This window comes from Alexandromys fortis, unplaced genomic scaffold (assembly GCF_014885135.2).
Source record: "Alexandromys fortis isolate MF-2015 unplaced genomic scaffold, M_Fortis_MF-2015_v1.1 scaffold_30, whole genome shotgun sequence".
Taxonomy (NCBI): domain Eukaryota; kingdom Metazoa; phylum Chordata; class Mammalia; order Rodentia; family Cricetidae; genus Alexandromys; species Alexandromys fortis.
Window position 1 is genome coordinate 10,029,140 of NW_026067922.1, and position 15,595 is coordinate 10,044,734.

Sequence of the window (15,595 nt, forward strand, 5' to 3'; positions counted from 1 at the left end):
TTTTTTTTTTTTTTTTTTTTTTTTTTTTTTTTTTTGAGTAGAAGACACAAACGTTAATAAGCTGAATGGCAACTTTAGAACCAAAACAAATAAACGACAAAAAATGAGATAAAAATAACCCCACATCATGGCTCACTAGTTAATCCATAGAAACAACAGAAGAAACAGCCAGTGAATTGGAGGATAGAATAAAAATTGCCCAGTATGAAAATAGACAATAAAAGTAAATTAGGAAAAATATTAGCAAACCCCTAGAACACCTGGGACTTTAATGTTTGACATTCTGTTTTCAGATTAGCCACCAAGAAAGGTAAAATAGAGCTGAAAGGTAACCCAAAGAGTATATTTCAACTGGGTAACAAACAAACCTACACATGGAGGAGGGTCAGGACTGGTCAGGACTCCTTGGCAATAGCTGTAGAACAGTGAATGACACAACTGAAATTTTCTGTGAGCCCAGTGGCCCACCCATCTTGTTAAAAGAAGAAGGACTTTGTTAAGCAATTTTCTTAAAGTCATTTCACTGGGAAATAAACCAGAATTCCTCAGTTTACCATTTTGTTCTTTAGTTGTGCCCAATGCTTCTCTTTGGGACACAGGCACAAGCTGGAGCATTTCAGTATAAGCATTCTCCACCACTCAGTCCCTCTAAACTTTGGCATCCAAACACCAAGTTCATCTACATTTGGAGATTTTCATCTGACCTGCCTGTCACACTTCCAGAGTCTAGGGTCCTTGACCTGGTACCTACCAGTAATTACAGGTGTATGATTCACATGGAACTGTGTGTCTGGGAAGATGGGTACGACACAGCAGCATGAACCCCAAGAGTATCTTCAAACTGTTCATCCTATCCCCACTCCACCCAGCTCTTCAGGAGCCATAAATGCATACATAGGAACGTGCAAGTCCTAGAGGGGCTGGCAGAGGTGGAGCCATGCAAAGAAACTTCGGAGGTGCTAACACTGGTTTACACCATCAACATGACAAGGATCCAGGTTGTCACCATTGAGTGTAAAATAAAGACATACACAGTGAAAAAGGAAAATCTGGGAAATAAGATGACATCTTACATCAATCATGTTAAAAGAAACGAGATCGGAGCGGAGGACAGAGTACTGCCAGGCATGGTGGTACACACCTGTAATCACAACCCTTGAAAAGTAGAAGTAATAAAGATTAGGAGTTCAAAGACAACCTCAGATCCACAGCAAGATGGAGGCCAGCCTCATCTCCATGAGACCTATAAACACTCTGCTTGCCAGTGCTTGCAAGGAAACCCTTCTGCGTGGCTGGTTCTCAGCAAACTCCTGGAGTTCTGCTGGGAAGGTGGCTAAAGAAAGTTGGAACTAGGACTTGGGTACACTTATAGGGTCCAAGGATTCACAGCATTTGTCCCCCACATTTTTTTAAATTTATTTATTTATTAAAGATTTCTGCCTCCTCCCTGCCACTGCCTCCCATTTCCCTTCCCCTCCCCCCCCCCGATCAAGTCTCCCTCCTCCGATCAAGTCCCCCTCCCTCATCAGCCCAAAGAGCAATCAGTGTTCCCTGACCTGTGGGAAGTCCAAGGACCTCTATCCAGGTCTAGTAAGGTGAGCATCCAAACTGCCTAGGCTCCCCCAAAGCCAGTATGTGCAGTAGGATCAAAAACCCATTGCCATTGTTCTTGAGTTCTCAGTAGTCCTTATTGTCTACTATGTTTAGCGAGTCCGGTTTTATCCCATGCTTTTTCAGACCCAGGCCAGCTGGCCTTGGTGAGTTCCCGATAGAACATCCCCATTGTCTCAGTGTGTGGGTGCACCCCTCGTGGTCCTGAGTTCAGCAATACCACTCTTGGGAATATACCCAAGAGAAGCCCTATCATACAACAAAAGTATATACTCAACTATGTTCATAGCAGCATTGCTTGTAATAGCCAGAACCTGGAAACAACCTAGATGCCCTTCAATGGAAGAATGGATGAAGAAAGTATGGAATATATACATATTAGAGTACTACTCAGCAGTAAAAAACAAGGACTTCTTGAAGTTTGCAGGCAAATGGATGGAAATAGAAAACACTATCCTGAGTGAGGTAAGCCAGACCCAAAAAGAGGAACATGGGATGTACTCACTCATATTTGGTTTCTAGCCATAAATAAAGGACATTGAGCCTATAATTCGGGTTCTTAGAGAAGCTAAATAAGAAGGAGAACCCAAAGAAAAACATATAGGCATCCTCCTGAATATTAACCTTCATCAGGTGATGAAAGGAGACAGAGACCCACGTTGGAGCACCGGACTGAAATCTCAAGGTCTAAATCAGGAGCAGAAGGAGAGAGAGCACGAGCAAGGAACTGTCCCCCACATTTCTAACTGGACATGTCTAGGCCTCCACCCTGCTTGTGTGGATGAGCCAGAGAGTTCAATGAGCAACCGGAAGTGTTGGAGCAAACTACAATGAAGCCACCTTGGTTATCAGTCCCAGCCTGCAGCCCAAGGCCATCTTCCTCCTTTCTTACCCCTTTTCTTCCTCCCTGGGTCTACAGGTCTCGGGCTTTCAAGGTGGTCTGAAATCCACTGACAATATCTACTTAAGGAGGGCACTGGGAGCTATGTACAGTGGGGGGAGGGTGACAAAGATGGGCTGCTAATAGGGTCTCCTATGAACACGTCAGTGAGTCCAAAATTCAAAGAGCGATTGCTTTCCTGGATGGTGTGGTCTTTAGGTGTGTGGACTCCAGCTAGGTTCTATCTCTCCAGCTTTGCGACTTCAGCTAAAGTCACTTAACCTTCCTGCTTCTTAGAATTAAAGAGGAAACACTGGAGAAAATGGTGTGTGGGTGTGTGTGTGTTTGGTTGGTTTTAATTTTTACCTAGTAACTTTTACATTAAGTAAAATTCAACATAACCATCTTTTGCCCCCGGGATTTTTCTATATCACAGCTCTGGCTGCCCTGAAATTCACTCTGTAGACCAGGCTGGACTCACACTCACAGAGATCCACCTGCCTCTGCCTCCTGAGTGCTGGGATAAAGGTGTGTGCCACCACCGCCTGGCAATCATATCCATTTTTGAGTGTTCATTTAGCTCTCTCTTGTGATGCCCACTAATCACCATGCATCCATCCGTACAGAGCTGTCTCGGTGTCGATGCCAGGTCTAACATCCCATAATACACAGCAACATGGATTCTCCTTTGCCTTTTGCTCAGCTGTCATCTAGAATGATCCTACCACACGCATGTTTTTGAATGCTCTCGTAACTAATGACCTACAAGACTAAGAAGGGAAGACGCTAGCTGTGTTAATCTGGAATTAGACTGATTAAAAATAAATCTTTCTTTCTCAAGCTTACTTCTCCTAATAGGAGGTGGCAGGTGGCGATGACCCACTCAGCAGCCTTACCAGATCTTCCAAGATGCCCAGAGAGGAGCATATGAGTGCAGAGGGAGGAAGGGAATCATGAGCCATAGACTCAAAGGGCTTCTTTCAACAGCTCCTTCCACCCTACTTCATCCTTAAAGCTCATGCCTTGTGGGGAACCAAACTGAACCCTCTCCCCCAGTTCCCTTGGCTTGAGGGCAGAGTTGCTGCTTTAGCTCTGAACTCTGGCTTTGGAAGTAATCTCTGTGTGTGAATGGCTGCCAGTTCAGGAGGAAACGTTTAAGTGATGGAACCAGAGGGTTCAGGTAGGGCAGGGTTGCCATTATGAAGCCCTCGAAGGAGTGTCTTGGGTCATCCATGTGGAGGAAGTATCCTTGTCATAGTTGCTGATCCCATGCCTGGGTACCTATCCTCCAAGTACAATCTGTGTCCCACCTCTGTGCCTCAAAGGCAGTGTGCGACTGACTCAGTCCCTCTGGGGACCTTCCATAATGTCCCCTTCTTAGTATGTTCTTCCCCTGTCGGTGGGCCTCTACTCAAGTGAGGTACATGAAGTGGGCTCACCTGGAGCCTCACGCAAAGCAGCCCTGTTTCTCCCTCCCATCACCCTTGCCAATGTCGCTCCCTTCTATCTACACGGTTTGGTATTCAGAATCCACAGACTACCAGGTGGTTGTTTGGGGATGATTCCTGGTTTCCTCAGCACCAGGAGCTTGGAGCGGTAGAGGAGAGTCACTTTGGATTCAACAGACAAGACCTACTACATGTCGCTGCTGTGGTCCAAGCGCCTCGACCCACTGCTGGTGCCAAATTACTTATAGGAATGACTCCGAGAAGAAGGTATTAACTCTGGGGATTTCTGCTCTGCTGGAAAGGAACAGTGGCTTCCCGTTCTATCTAGCTAGAGTTATGCAGAAATCAGGATAGGCACATAAACCAGGCATGTGGTCAGAGAAGGGAAAAGGGATTTCAGGGAATGAACCCCTGGCTCCCCTTGTCAGCAGGCAGTCTTTTTCAACTCTGCGCTTGAAGCTGAGTCAAATCTTCCAATCTGTTGTCTGGTCCCTGCTCATCTCCTGAACGTCACAACTGTACATTCTGATGCTCTTACTCCTACCCCGACAATCAAAGCATGCCAACCCCTCATCCTGGACCTGTGTGGCCCCATAACGAGGCCTTTAGACTGTGTTCAGGGCCACCACTTTGTCCACTCCTCCAAGCCAAGTCCTTCTCTTTCACTCACTCCCATCTCAAGACATTAAGCAGATCAGGACAGAATTACTAAAACCACTTGCCTGCTACTGAGGCTGGGCTGTGCCTGGCCAGTCGACAGGTAGCTTTACCCTCCTACCTGTTAACAGTTCTCAACCTTATGGTTCATCTCCATATCCCAAAAGATTTACATTACAATTCATAACAGTAGCAAAATTGCAGTTATGAAGTATCAATGACAATAATTTTATAGTTGGGGTCACCATACCATGATGGGTCATATTAAAGGAAGGTTGCGAACCACTGCTTTAGGGGCTATGGCTACGTCCAGTAAGGTCTGAGGATGTGGTGGGAGCAGTTGAATTTCCCTGGCTCACTAGGTTTCACAAGTGCTGAAGCCAACGAACTGAGCTGTCCCAGGAACCAGGACAACTCAGATACCAAAGCACACGCTAAAGTCAGCTTCAAGCTCAAGTTCATTCTTTAAAAACTACGAAGCACCAATGTCAGATGCCATCTACATTCCTGATGCAAGCCAGGTGTTTATGTATCTGCATCTTTTTACATCTAGGTGTTTATGCATATGCATTATGGCATAAGAGATTATATTGGGTATATGTTTCTTTACTGTGAACCAGGAACCCTAGGCCCCGAGGCCAAGTCACTCAGTACACCTGGCTAGGCTGCTGGGGGCCGGCTCCTCAATCTTTCCACAGAGCAGGTTCAGCCACCACTGCTCAGAACCATGGAGTAAGGAAAGCTCCATCCAGGTGGGCAGAGCCAGCTTTTACTTCCTTCCATAGCATCAGCACTCCAGGCAGGCGAGGGGAGCGGGCAACAGCAGCTTGGAGACAGGATGGAGAAGAAATGCAGTCCCCGAGGCACTCCCTAACCTTGCTCCTCCCCGGAACATCCTCGGCTTGTTTACATCACTCCTAACAAGGGTCGGGGCAAGGGTTCTGGATTCTATCTTTAAACACTGATCTTCCAGGATGTTTTCAGTGCGGTGGGGCAGAGGGAAATGAGCCAGGAGGCTCGGGCTTCAGCCTCAGTGCCTGAGGGCCTGTTGTGCAACCACGGGAGCTACCCAGTTACTCCAAACCTGACCTTTTCCTCTCAGAAAAGAAGCTGCTTCTTCTCCCAGGACTGCGCCTGGGTAAGGGACATTTGCAGACAGATAAGAGCAGACATGAATGAACAGGCTTCCTCTGAAGTCTCCTCAACAGTGTGGGGGAGGGGGCAATGATGAATTTCCCTAGCAAAGGAGGAGTCTATTTCCATAAAAACCAACAAGAGCATCTGTGGACCTGGTGATTCAAATAGCCCACTAATCATTCAGGCATTTAAAAGACATCCAGGAGCATTTTACTCCGCTCGAGCTCCCAAACTAGGCACGAGGGATCTGGCCATGACAAGTAAGGCAACAACCATTCTCTCTGATTTGCTGAGGATTAAATGAAGTAATGCAAGACAAGATATCCCAGAGAGCCCAGCGTGGCAGAGCTGCCCATCACATGGTGGCAACTATATGGATCTGATCGTTAAACGGAGACTCCCACCCCCAACTATAAAGTCTAGTGATGCAGGCAGAGGAGCAAGGGTAAATGCAAGCCTGGGCAGGTGGGACTAATGGAAATGCTGTGCCCATTCTGTTCACGTGAACCTCTGCACTTGTGCACCCCTTGGTTGAGATGTTCTTGCCTAGTGCGTGCCCCGCTCAGCCCTGACCCTCAGATCCTCGGGATGTGCACCATGGGGGTGGAGGAAGTAGAGATGGTTTTGGAAGAAGACAGTGACATGGTGTGCAGAGGGAGGAGACGAGGAAAGATAGTGGGATTTGGAAGAACTATCAACTAGGAGCCTAGGTCCAGTGAGGGAGCCTAGGACAGACTGCACTCGACCAGGGGAGTTAGCTCTCCCTGCGCCTACTTCAGTCTGTCTCTGGCACAGAAAGGTGAGCTGCCTTGCTTTTGACCCAATGGGTGAACAAGGCGAGCAAGAGGGCAGTCTGTGTACTCAACGATGGGCAGCCTAGTGCCAGACTTCTATCACCATGGTCCAATGCCAGCTGAGGAAGCCAGGACCCGCAGAATACAATTCCTCTCTCAGCATCTGTGGAATATCAGGAGTCCCCCTCAAAATCCAGGTCCCCCTCACCCATCCCCAGCACAGGTCCCAAAGCACCTACAATGACCAAGAACAGCTAGTAACGTAACCTCGGGCTTTCAAATGTTTTTTCTCCCATGAAACATGAACATACATAACTACAGAACTACAGGGGCTCTTCCCGCTTCTGTATTCCTGGTAATTTTGCAGCTGCCGGGCTATAAAATCTCCTCTAGGACACCCTAACAGTCTGAATGTGATGATATAAAAAACAGCAGTCACCAGGCTAGAATAACCAGATGCTGGGCTTGCATGGCCTGCCTTCTTATGTCTCATATCAAAAATGAAAGACAGGGATTAGGCTATGCACACTTTCTGACAAATACGGGAACTGAGGTATGGAGAATTAAATGCCCAAGCTAGCTGAATTAAAAAAAAAAAAATGACCCTGAATGGATGTCAGGAAGCTTCGAATGCCATTGTCCTCCCCAAATACATCTTGTCCCCATGCTCAAAGAGCAAAGGTGTTGAAGAGCTATCCAAAGCATACTGTTGAGCAGATGGAGACTTTCTTTAGTACTAGACTTACGGATGTACAAACGCATCACATGTGTTAATTGCCATGTTTACTTAATTGTCGTATATGGTTCACGATGTAGACAAAGGTGGATGGATTCACGTGCTAGAAGAAAAGACTGAGGTACCCGAAAGTCAAGGAGACTGGCCAAAGGCTACCCGACAAGGAATGGCAGAGTTGAGATTCAAATTCGAGTTTTGTTTTTAATCCTCTAATATAGTATCCCATCTACAGGAGAGGGGGGAAAACACAGCAAAATAAAACAAAGCAAAAATACCAAAAACAAAAACAGGAAAGAAGGAAAAGAAGAGAAAAGAAAAGACACAGTCCTAACAGCAAGTCATGTTTTGATTTTTGAAACCTTTAAGCCTCACCCTGCGCTCCTGGCAGGATGAAGTGAGGACAGGGTGGAACAGGGTGGGGCTCAGCCAGTTCAGCAAAGTGGGCCTGACAGGGACAGGAAATCCAGTGGCAGATTGTCCATAGCTGCAGAAGAGGCCAGAGAAGGCTGTCAGCCTCGGGGTCCAGGCAGACTAGGAGCCAAGGGAAAAGATCAGCTGCAGCCAGGCTGTTTGCTCTGCTCCTGAAAATGTGCCCCTGGTACGAGAAAAAAGCCTGCTACAGTGAGTAGCCAGAGGTGTCTGGGAAGGAGCCACCAGCACTATAGGAAGCATGGCTCGGATTCTGCAGCCACACCAGAAGTGGGCAGGCTGCTACACAGCACCACACAATCCTTCATTTAATCTTGTTACATGTACATACAGAATTCCCCAGCAATCAACTGCAAGCCTGTTTTGCTCCAGGGCCAGTATTAGTGATTCTGTCCATCTCCGGTCTGCAGCAGCTCATAGGTGAGCAGGGAAGCAGCTGCTACTTTAGTCAAGAAAACCCTCCGTGGTGCAGGTCAGATGTTGACAAGGAGGCAGAAGCCAGGGAAGCTATGCCACGGTATCTTGTAGCACCACACAGCTTGGGAATTGGTTATTTACGCGAATTGGATGCACAAGACAATTGGAGCGACCCTGGCAGCTATGAAAGGGAGAGGACCTGTCAGGACATAGCTGGGATGAGAACCTGAGGACACACCCACTGCCATGGAGCCTCCAGCATTGTGGGCATGCCTCTGACTCACTGAGGCTACTGGACCCACAGGGGAAGCCATTGCACCTGGAGTGTCATTCTATTGCTTGGAAGATTCCACATAAGCCACAGCTTGCAGCCTACAGGGCTTCATGCCTCTGGTCGCCATGGAAACAGACAGGGAAACCCGAGGTAGAACACAAAGCCACACTGACTCTCCGTTCACCATTTGCTTCCTGCACTTAGAAACGGCTCCTGAAGGATGTGTCCTACCCCAGATCAATCGATTGATTCACCTCTCAGAAAAGCTTCCCCGGGATCCGTGCTCGTGAGAGTGTCCGGTGGTGTGGAGACTGCACTGCCCAGGCTGACTCATTATCTAGACAGTTCCTCTCTAAGCCTTGGTGTTGGGGAGGGGGCAGTGCCATGGGTGCCTGTGGCCATGCACTCCCTGGGACAGAAGAAGATGCCCTATCTGGCAGGCAGCCCCAAAAGGCCAGGGATCCCCACATATGGCTAAGCTCAGACTCAGTAATCCCAGGGAAGCAGGAAGTCTGGTCCTGTTCTTGGCTTTAGTGCGGCCATGTTTGGGATGTAGGGAACACGGTTCACAATCTCACTGTCCCTGGTTGCTTTCCTCATACTCTTTCCACTGTTCTACTCTGATTCCAGTGGTCTAGAAATATCCATCAAGGACTCTTCCTAGCTTCAGGTCAAGGGTAAGATCAGGAGGTCTATCCAAGGCCCTAGCCACCTGTCGGTCTCTTTATTTATTGTTTCCCAGATGACCCTCACCCCCAGGAGCAACTGCCTCTTAGAGCACTTCCTGTCCACTCCTGCTGCTGGAGCAGTGAACTACCTAGAAGAACTACTGTCTTCCTCATCATGGGCTTTCTGATTCTGATGCAGGCCCCACCAACCTCTAGCTCTGCGAGAGGGCATAGCAAAGGACTTCATACATATTCACAAGATCATCTGATTTCAGAATCTAAGCCCCTCTTCCTCCAACCCCAACCTTCTTTTCTAGGACCCTTAAAGAACACTTATGAGCTATGTCTGGAACCCAGAGACATTTCAGATTGGATCCTTCCATCATCTAGAGAAACCCCCGTGAGAGCCAGAAAAGCACATTCATCAAGTGTTTCCGTCCACTGCCTTCTACCTCCCATCTGACAGAAACAGGGAATTTTCTTACACTATGCATGTATATTGGGTGTGAGGGACTATCAACACATCTATTTCACCAATTGTCACTCACCACGCAATTAAAATGCTAAGTCCGTCTCTTACAGCGCTGGGAAAGAGACAGAGCGCACCCACAGAACAACAGGACTGACTGTGGGTTTTGGTCAACTGGTGGTACCATCCATAAATGTCAGGACTCCTAAGAAAACTGAGCTTCAGGTAGAACTTGGCGCCTGGGTCCACTAGGTGTATACCTGTCTAACTGCGTCACCTTGCAGCAAACCTTTTGGAAAAGAATGGGCCTCAACTTCCTTATCTGTAAACTGACAAGGTCTCTGCCAAATGGGTTTAAATTTGCTCATTCAAATACAGCAGTGTGAAATGGTTCAGTGGTTGAAGGCGCTGGCTGTCAAGCCTGATAATCTGAGTTCAGACTCCCAAATCCATACGGTATTAGGAGACAAGTGACTCCTACAAATTGTCCTCTGATTTTCACCACAGCATCCATGTGCCCAAACACACATAAACATGAGTGCACTTGCAGACATGTGTACACACACAAACACACAATTAATAAGTCTAAATAAGCGTGTCAACTAATTAGAAGTCAGTGAAGTTCAGCACAGTAGTTAGAACAGAGTCAGTCTGGTCCATGTAGGTTCTATAAAAACAAGACACTGGTCTCATTCGGCCCGGTAGCCTCCAGCATCTAGTAGTATCTGGTCCATAACCAGCACTTAACAAGCATTCCTTGAATGAATAAAAGAATATCTGCATTTTAGAGTTATGAAGCTCAGTGCCATGAAGCAGTGACTGGAAGCCGTGAAGACAACAATATCTTCATGATCTGGCAACGCAATAGGCTTGGTGCTAGGGGCCTTACATAGAGCATCTCCCATGAATTACAGAGAAGACAAAACGTCGTGGTGGTGCACGCCTGTAACCTCAGCACGAAGGAGAGAGGCACAAGGACCACTGCAGGTATGAGCAAGCCGAGGCGTCACAGCAAGACACTATCCCCAGAAAGAGAAAAGGTGGGGTTCAGGGTGCAGGAGAGATGGATGAAAAGTTGAAAGCCCTACTGTCTGTGCAGAGGACCCAAGTTCAGTTTCCAGCAGCACATATTTGGGTGGCTCACAGCTACCTTTAACTCTAGGGGATCCAACATACTCTATAGGCTGCTGTGTGCACAGAAACATATGTGGCAAACACACACACACACACACACACATGCACGGACACATAAAAATAAAAACAAAACTTAAGAAAGTGAGAGAGGAAGCTGAGATCATCGATCTAAGTGGAAGCACCAAGTCTTTCTCGCCACCGTGCTCACTTCCTACTTTTCTAGAGCCTCTGACTCTCCCATCAGTTAGTTGACTGATTGAGGTTCAGCAGTAAGGAGACTTAAATCCTGCCAACACATAACCAGGAGTTGGGCTGCTTCTAGGGGAAGAACTTTGGGAAGAATGGCCAATTGTCACAGTGATGAGCAAAGCCCTTCCTAAATGAAATTACAGTCTGCTGAGAACAAGATTGTAAATAATGCTTACTTAGGCTTAAATCAGTAAACTGAGCCGGCAGCAACGGGTTAATTCCTCACTCAATGTGCAACTTTGAAAATAGCTGTCTTTGAAAAGGTATCTCCATGGGGACCCATAAGTTTTCTGGGCTCCCCTTCTAGGCAACGACCTACATTCGGATGATTTCTATGGATCCCTGACTCTCTCATCTTGTCATTGGAATCCCATCTGAGCTGTTCCTATCCCAAAAAAGGAGATTCTCATTTAGTCAACAAATAGCAATGCCTACCATGTTCTGGGAGCCATGAATGAAAGGCCACTTCTGTCCCCAGGAAATTCACCAGTCCAGCACGAGCAAGGACGGGGGAACAGAAGGCAGCTTCATAAGGGGTATTTAGGTCAGGCCGTGAGAACCAAGTAGGAGGGGCTGAGGAGACAGTTCAGTCCACCAAGTATCCAAGTTCTAAATTCATGTAAAAAACCCCCGGTGGCTGCGGCGGCGTGTGGGGGGGCTATACTTATAATTCCAGTGCTGGGATGATGAAGACATGCAGATCCCCAGGGCTAACTGCCAAGTCAACCTAACTACTGGGCAAACCTTGGGTCCCAGTGAGAGACCTTCTCTCAAAAAGTAACACAACAGTTCCTGGCTTCTGGCTCCTGACAAACAGCATCTAAAGTTGACCACTGGCCTCCTCAGGTACATGCATATACATATATGCATATACACTCACTCATGAGCACAAGGATAAAGTAGGAGGTGTCTGCCATATAAGCAAAGGAATGCATGGGAAAAGGACACCTAGCCATCCTAGGGAGCTTGTTAGGGGTACAATGGAAAGAGAACTTTGTCCCACCAGTTGGTACAGGCACAAGGACATATGGTCTACATAAATATGAGCATTTCCTGGAGGCTCTACCTCATCAGAGAGAGAGAAAGAGAGAGAGAAGAGAGAGAGAGAGAGAGAGAGAGAGAGAGAGAGAGAGAGAGAGAGAGGAAGGAGGAGGAGGAGGAGGAGGAAGAAGAAGAAGAAGAAGAAGAAGAAGAAGAAGAAGAAGAAGAAGAAGAAGAAGAAGAAGAAGAAGAAGAAGGAAAGAAAGAACTTACCTAAAATAGAATACCTACAATTTGCAAAATTATATATAGCTATTAGTGAAAGAAAACTGAGCCTGGCCTCTAGGGCTCTGATGCATGCCCTGAATCTTTTATCAGGTATAGAAACTTCGATGGAGGTGGGAGCAACTTAAAGACCTAAAAGGAAGAGCCAACACAGACAACAACACCTTGGAAAGATGGCCTCAGCCTCTGCTGGTGGGGAGGGAGAACAAGCAGTACAAAGCCAACCTGCATCCCTAGGCCTCCCCCTCCTGGGAGCCCCTGAGTGCACACAGCAGGTCTCAGTGCTCAGCCTGCAGAGGCAGGCACTAAGCAGACAGGCTGCCACACAGCAGATGAAATGAAAGCAACCACCTTAAGAGATAAAGATCTGTGGACCAGCAGCATGTAAGAAGACAAGTTTCTGAGTTCACATGGGACAGTTCTGTGCTGGGAGATGTAAACAGTGATCTGAGGTTAGGGGGTGGAGCCTAAGGGGGGCAAGAAGTCTTGTCCCAGGAGAAGAAGCTAGCTGGACAAAACAGACGGAAGGTCATGGCTGGAACAGTGTCCCACTGATTTCCTCAACAGCCTAGGGATGCAAAGATATAAAGGGGCGGGGGTGGGGGGAAGCAGATGTCGAGGCCAAGGTCAACACTGATCCCTTTCCTTCTATGAGGAAGGTCTTCCTAGTTCTATTTTATAGTCAAGGCAGTCTGGGCACACAGCTTCGGTGTTCTGTCAGGGCTAGATTTCTTAAGAAGTACAAGAGCAGGGGTTGGAACCCAGACAACCATTTTGGCTCGTTTCTCCTAAGCTCAGACTGGGGTCCATCTGAAACACATGGGTCTCTAGAGATATGCTAACCAAGCAAGTAACCCGATATAACACAGGCATGGAAGTACTGGGGATTCCCTGTGGCAATGTGGGTAAGTTTTCTCTCTTTTATCAGATTGGGGGAGGCCATGAAGGGTTCTACAAGATTGAGGGGTGCCCCAGGAAAGCTCAATGAAGGTTGGGGATTCATCAAAATGAGGCTCACTGATGGTGGCTCTTCAGGGTCACTGGAGAGGCGCGCCAGACTGCAGAAACACACTCCTTCCCTGAGTCTAGGTGGAATCGACCTTACACCGGAAGGAACTACTATCCACAGACAAGGCTGCTATAGAGCGTGACCTCATCCTTCATGGATCATGAACCCACCAAGCCTTCTGGGCTGTCCATTCCTAACGGCACTCTTCTCCCCCAGTGACTTCAAGTTCAGCCGTCACATAGAGAGTGCTTGCTCTGCATTTGAGTCACGGCATCTTCTTCCTGGACGCTAACCACCTTTCAGGGACGCTATGGTTACAGCAGTCTTCTGGAGGAGGCTGCAGCTTGTAAACAGGAAGAGACACTCAAGACAAGGACCTGAATCTAGAACTTAAACCAAAGCCAAAGGCAATCAGGTGAAGCCAAGCTGTCAACGACCCAATATAGCAGGGGCGGGTACACCGGCCTTGAGTCTGCACATGACCTTGCGTGTCATCAAAATGACATCGTGTTGGTAAAGCACTGACAGTTCCACTAAAGTATTTTTCAGAGATGGCTCCAGAGGTTCAGTCAAAGGTAGTCTCCCATCTAAAACCTACACAGAAGTCAGAGCTTGTTCTACACATGTGAGACTCAGTCAACTCTGCCACAGGATGCTTTACTTTCTGTTGCTCTTGGGATCAGAAAACAGAAGGTATAGTGCCCACACCTATATACTTGGGTAGCTGAAGCAGGAGAATACTGAATTCCAAAGTAGCATGGCTATATTGCAAAATTATCTCAAAGGGAGAACAGATGAAAGAGAGGAGAAATTGCTGTTTGAATAAGCAAACAAGGAGCTGACAAAGAAGTCCTTCTTGGTTGTTTTGGGGCTGTTTCCAAAGGACCACAGAAGAAAGGGCTAGAAATCAGACAAAGGCTGCCTCTGGGACATGCTCTCTAGTATTCTGTACCATGAGGATAGTTATACTTCTTTGACTCACTTCCTTTATTCGCTGGAGGTATGTGTTGTAGGAGGTCACATGTTCGTTTCCTGGCCACCCAGACTTGAAATAACCACACAGAAACTGAATTATTTGCAATGCTGTTTGGCCAATAGCTTAAGTGTATTTCTGGCTAACTCTTACATTTTAAGTAAACCTATTTTTATATACATGTGGCTGTGTATCGCCACATGGCTGTGGCTTACCGGCAAGGTTCTGTTCAGCATCTGTCTCTGGTCTCTACTTCTCTTGAAAAGCATGGCTTGTCTTGACTCTGCCTTTTTTCTCCCAGCATTCAGTTTAGTTTTCTCAGCCTAGATCTACTCTACCCTATCACAGGCCAAGACAGATTCTTTATTCATTAACCAATAAAGGCAACACACAGACAGAAGGACTTCCCACACCAGGTGTGATTTTGGGATGTGCTACCCCGACATTCCCTGATGCCTGACTAGGTCTCTAAAGGAATGTTTAATCATGCATAGCCCATGGGAGATGGCTAGAGCATTTGAGGGCTCATGTGTTCTGTCAGATAAATGGAGTTCTTGACAGCCAAGTTAGCTTCCTACGGACATTCATGCACCTTCTGTTCTTTCTTGGTGTTAACTCTGAGACTTCAGCAGTCCCGCTTTCATAGACACTGGCTACAAAGTGCACATGGGCTCAATGGTGGAGTGCTTATCATAATGTCCAAAGAGGGTTTGCTCTGCAGCCTCTCCCTCTCTCTCTCTCCCTCCCTCCCTCCATCTTTACAAAGAATTAAGTAAGTTTACCACGCCTTACTTTTGTAGGTGAACAGTCGGTAAAGAGAATATCTTAGGTCAATACATACTCATCTTCCAAATGAGAACATCAAAGAGGCAGAAACATGTATGTTAAAACTGAAGAAGAATGAAGAGCCACCACGGCAAAGCCATGACAACATAATGAGGATGAGCATGAGGTTGAGAGAGGGCATCCCAAGGTCATAAGGATGATTAAAGACAAAAGCATAAGGACCAATCACCTGTGTTTCAAGGGCTGGAATATCTGACTGAAGAAGGGAAAAGGTGAGAATCACCCACATCCAAATCTTAGGGGAGCCTGTTTCTTTACTTCGTTAAAGAAAAAAAAAATGAAGCCATTTCAATAAAACCAGGACATTAGCTTCCAGAGTTGCTAGTGCCCACCCACCACCACATGTAAAAATATGCAAAGGATAACCAACCTTTATAGGCACAAGAAGCCCAGAAGCTTTCTACATGTTGTATGCACAGCTGGAATATAATCACCCATGAAATTATTCCATTTGGGTTAAGTAACAACAGGCCCTTCTCCTTTGCTAAGCCCCAAGTGCTTGCCAGACATTAAGTCCCCAATTAATTTGAAACATGGAGGAGAAAATAAACAAATGAGAGAAAGAAAGAAAGAAAGAAAGAAAGGAGGGAGGGAGGGA

At 46.9% G+C, this 15,595-nt stretch overlaps 1 protein-coding gene across 2 annotated transcripts in view; it reads right to left on the reverse strand.

Moving 5' to 3' along the window:
* The window catches only part of Trib2 (tribbles pseudokinase 2), a 31,537-nt gene that overhangs the window by 2,585 nt on the left and 13,357 nt on the right, over window positions 1–15,595 (reverse strand). The gene's annotated exons all lie outside the window — the stretch shown is intronic.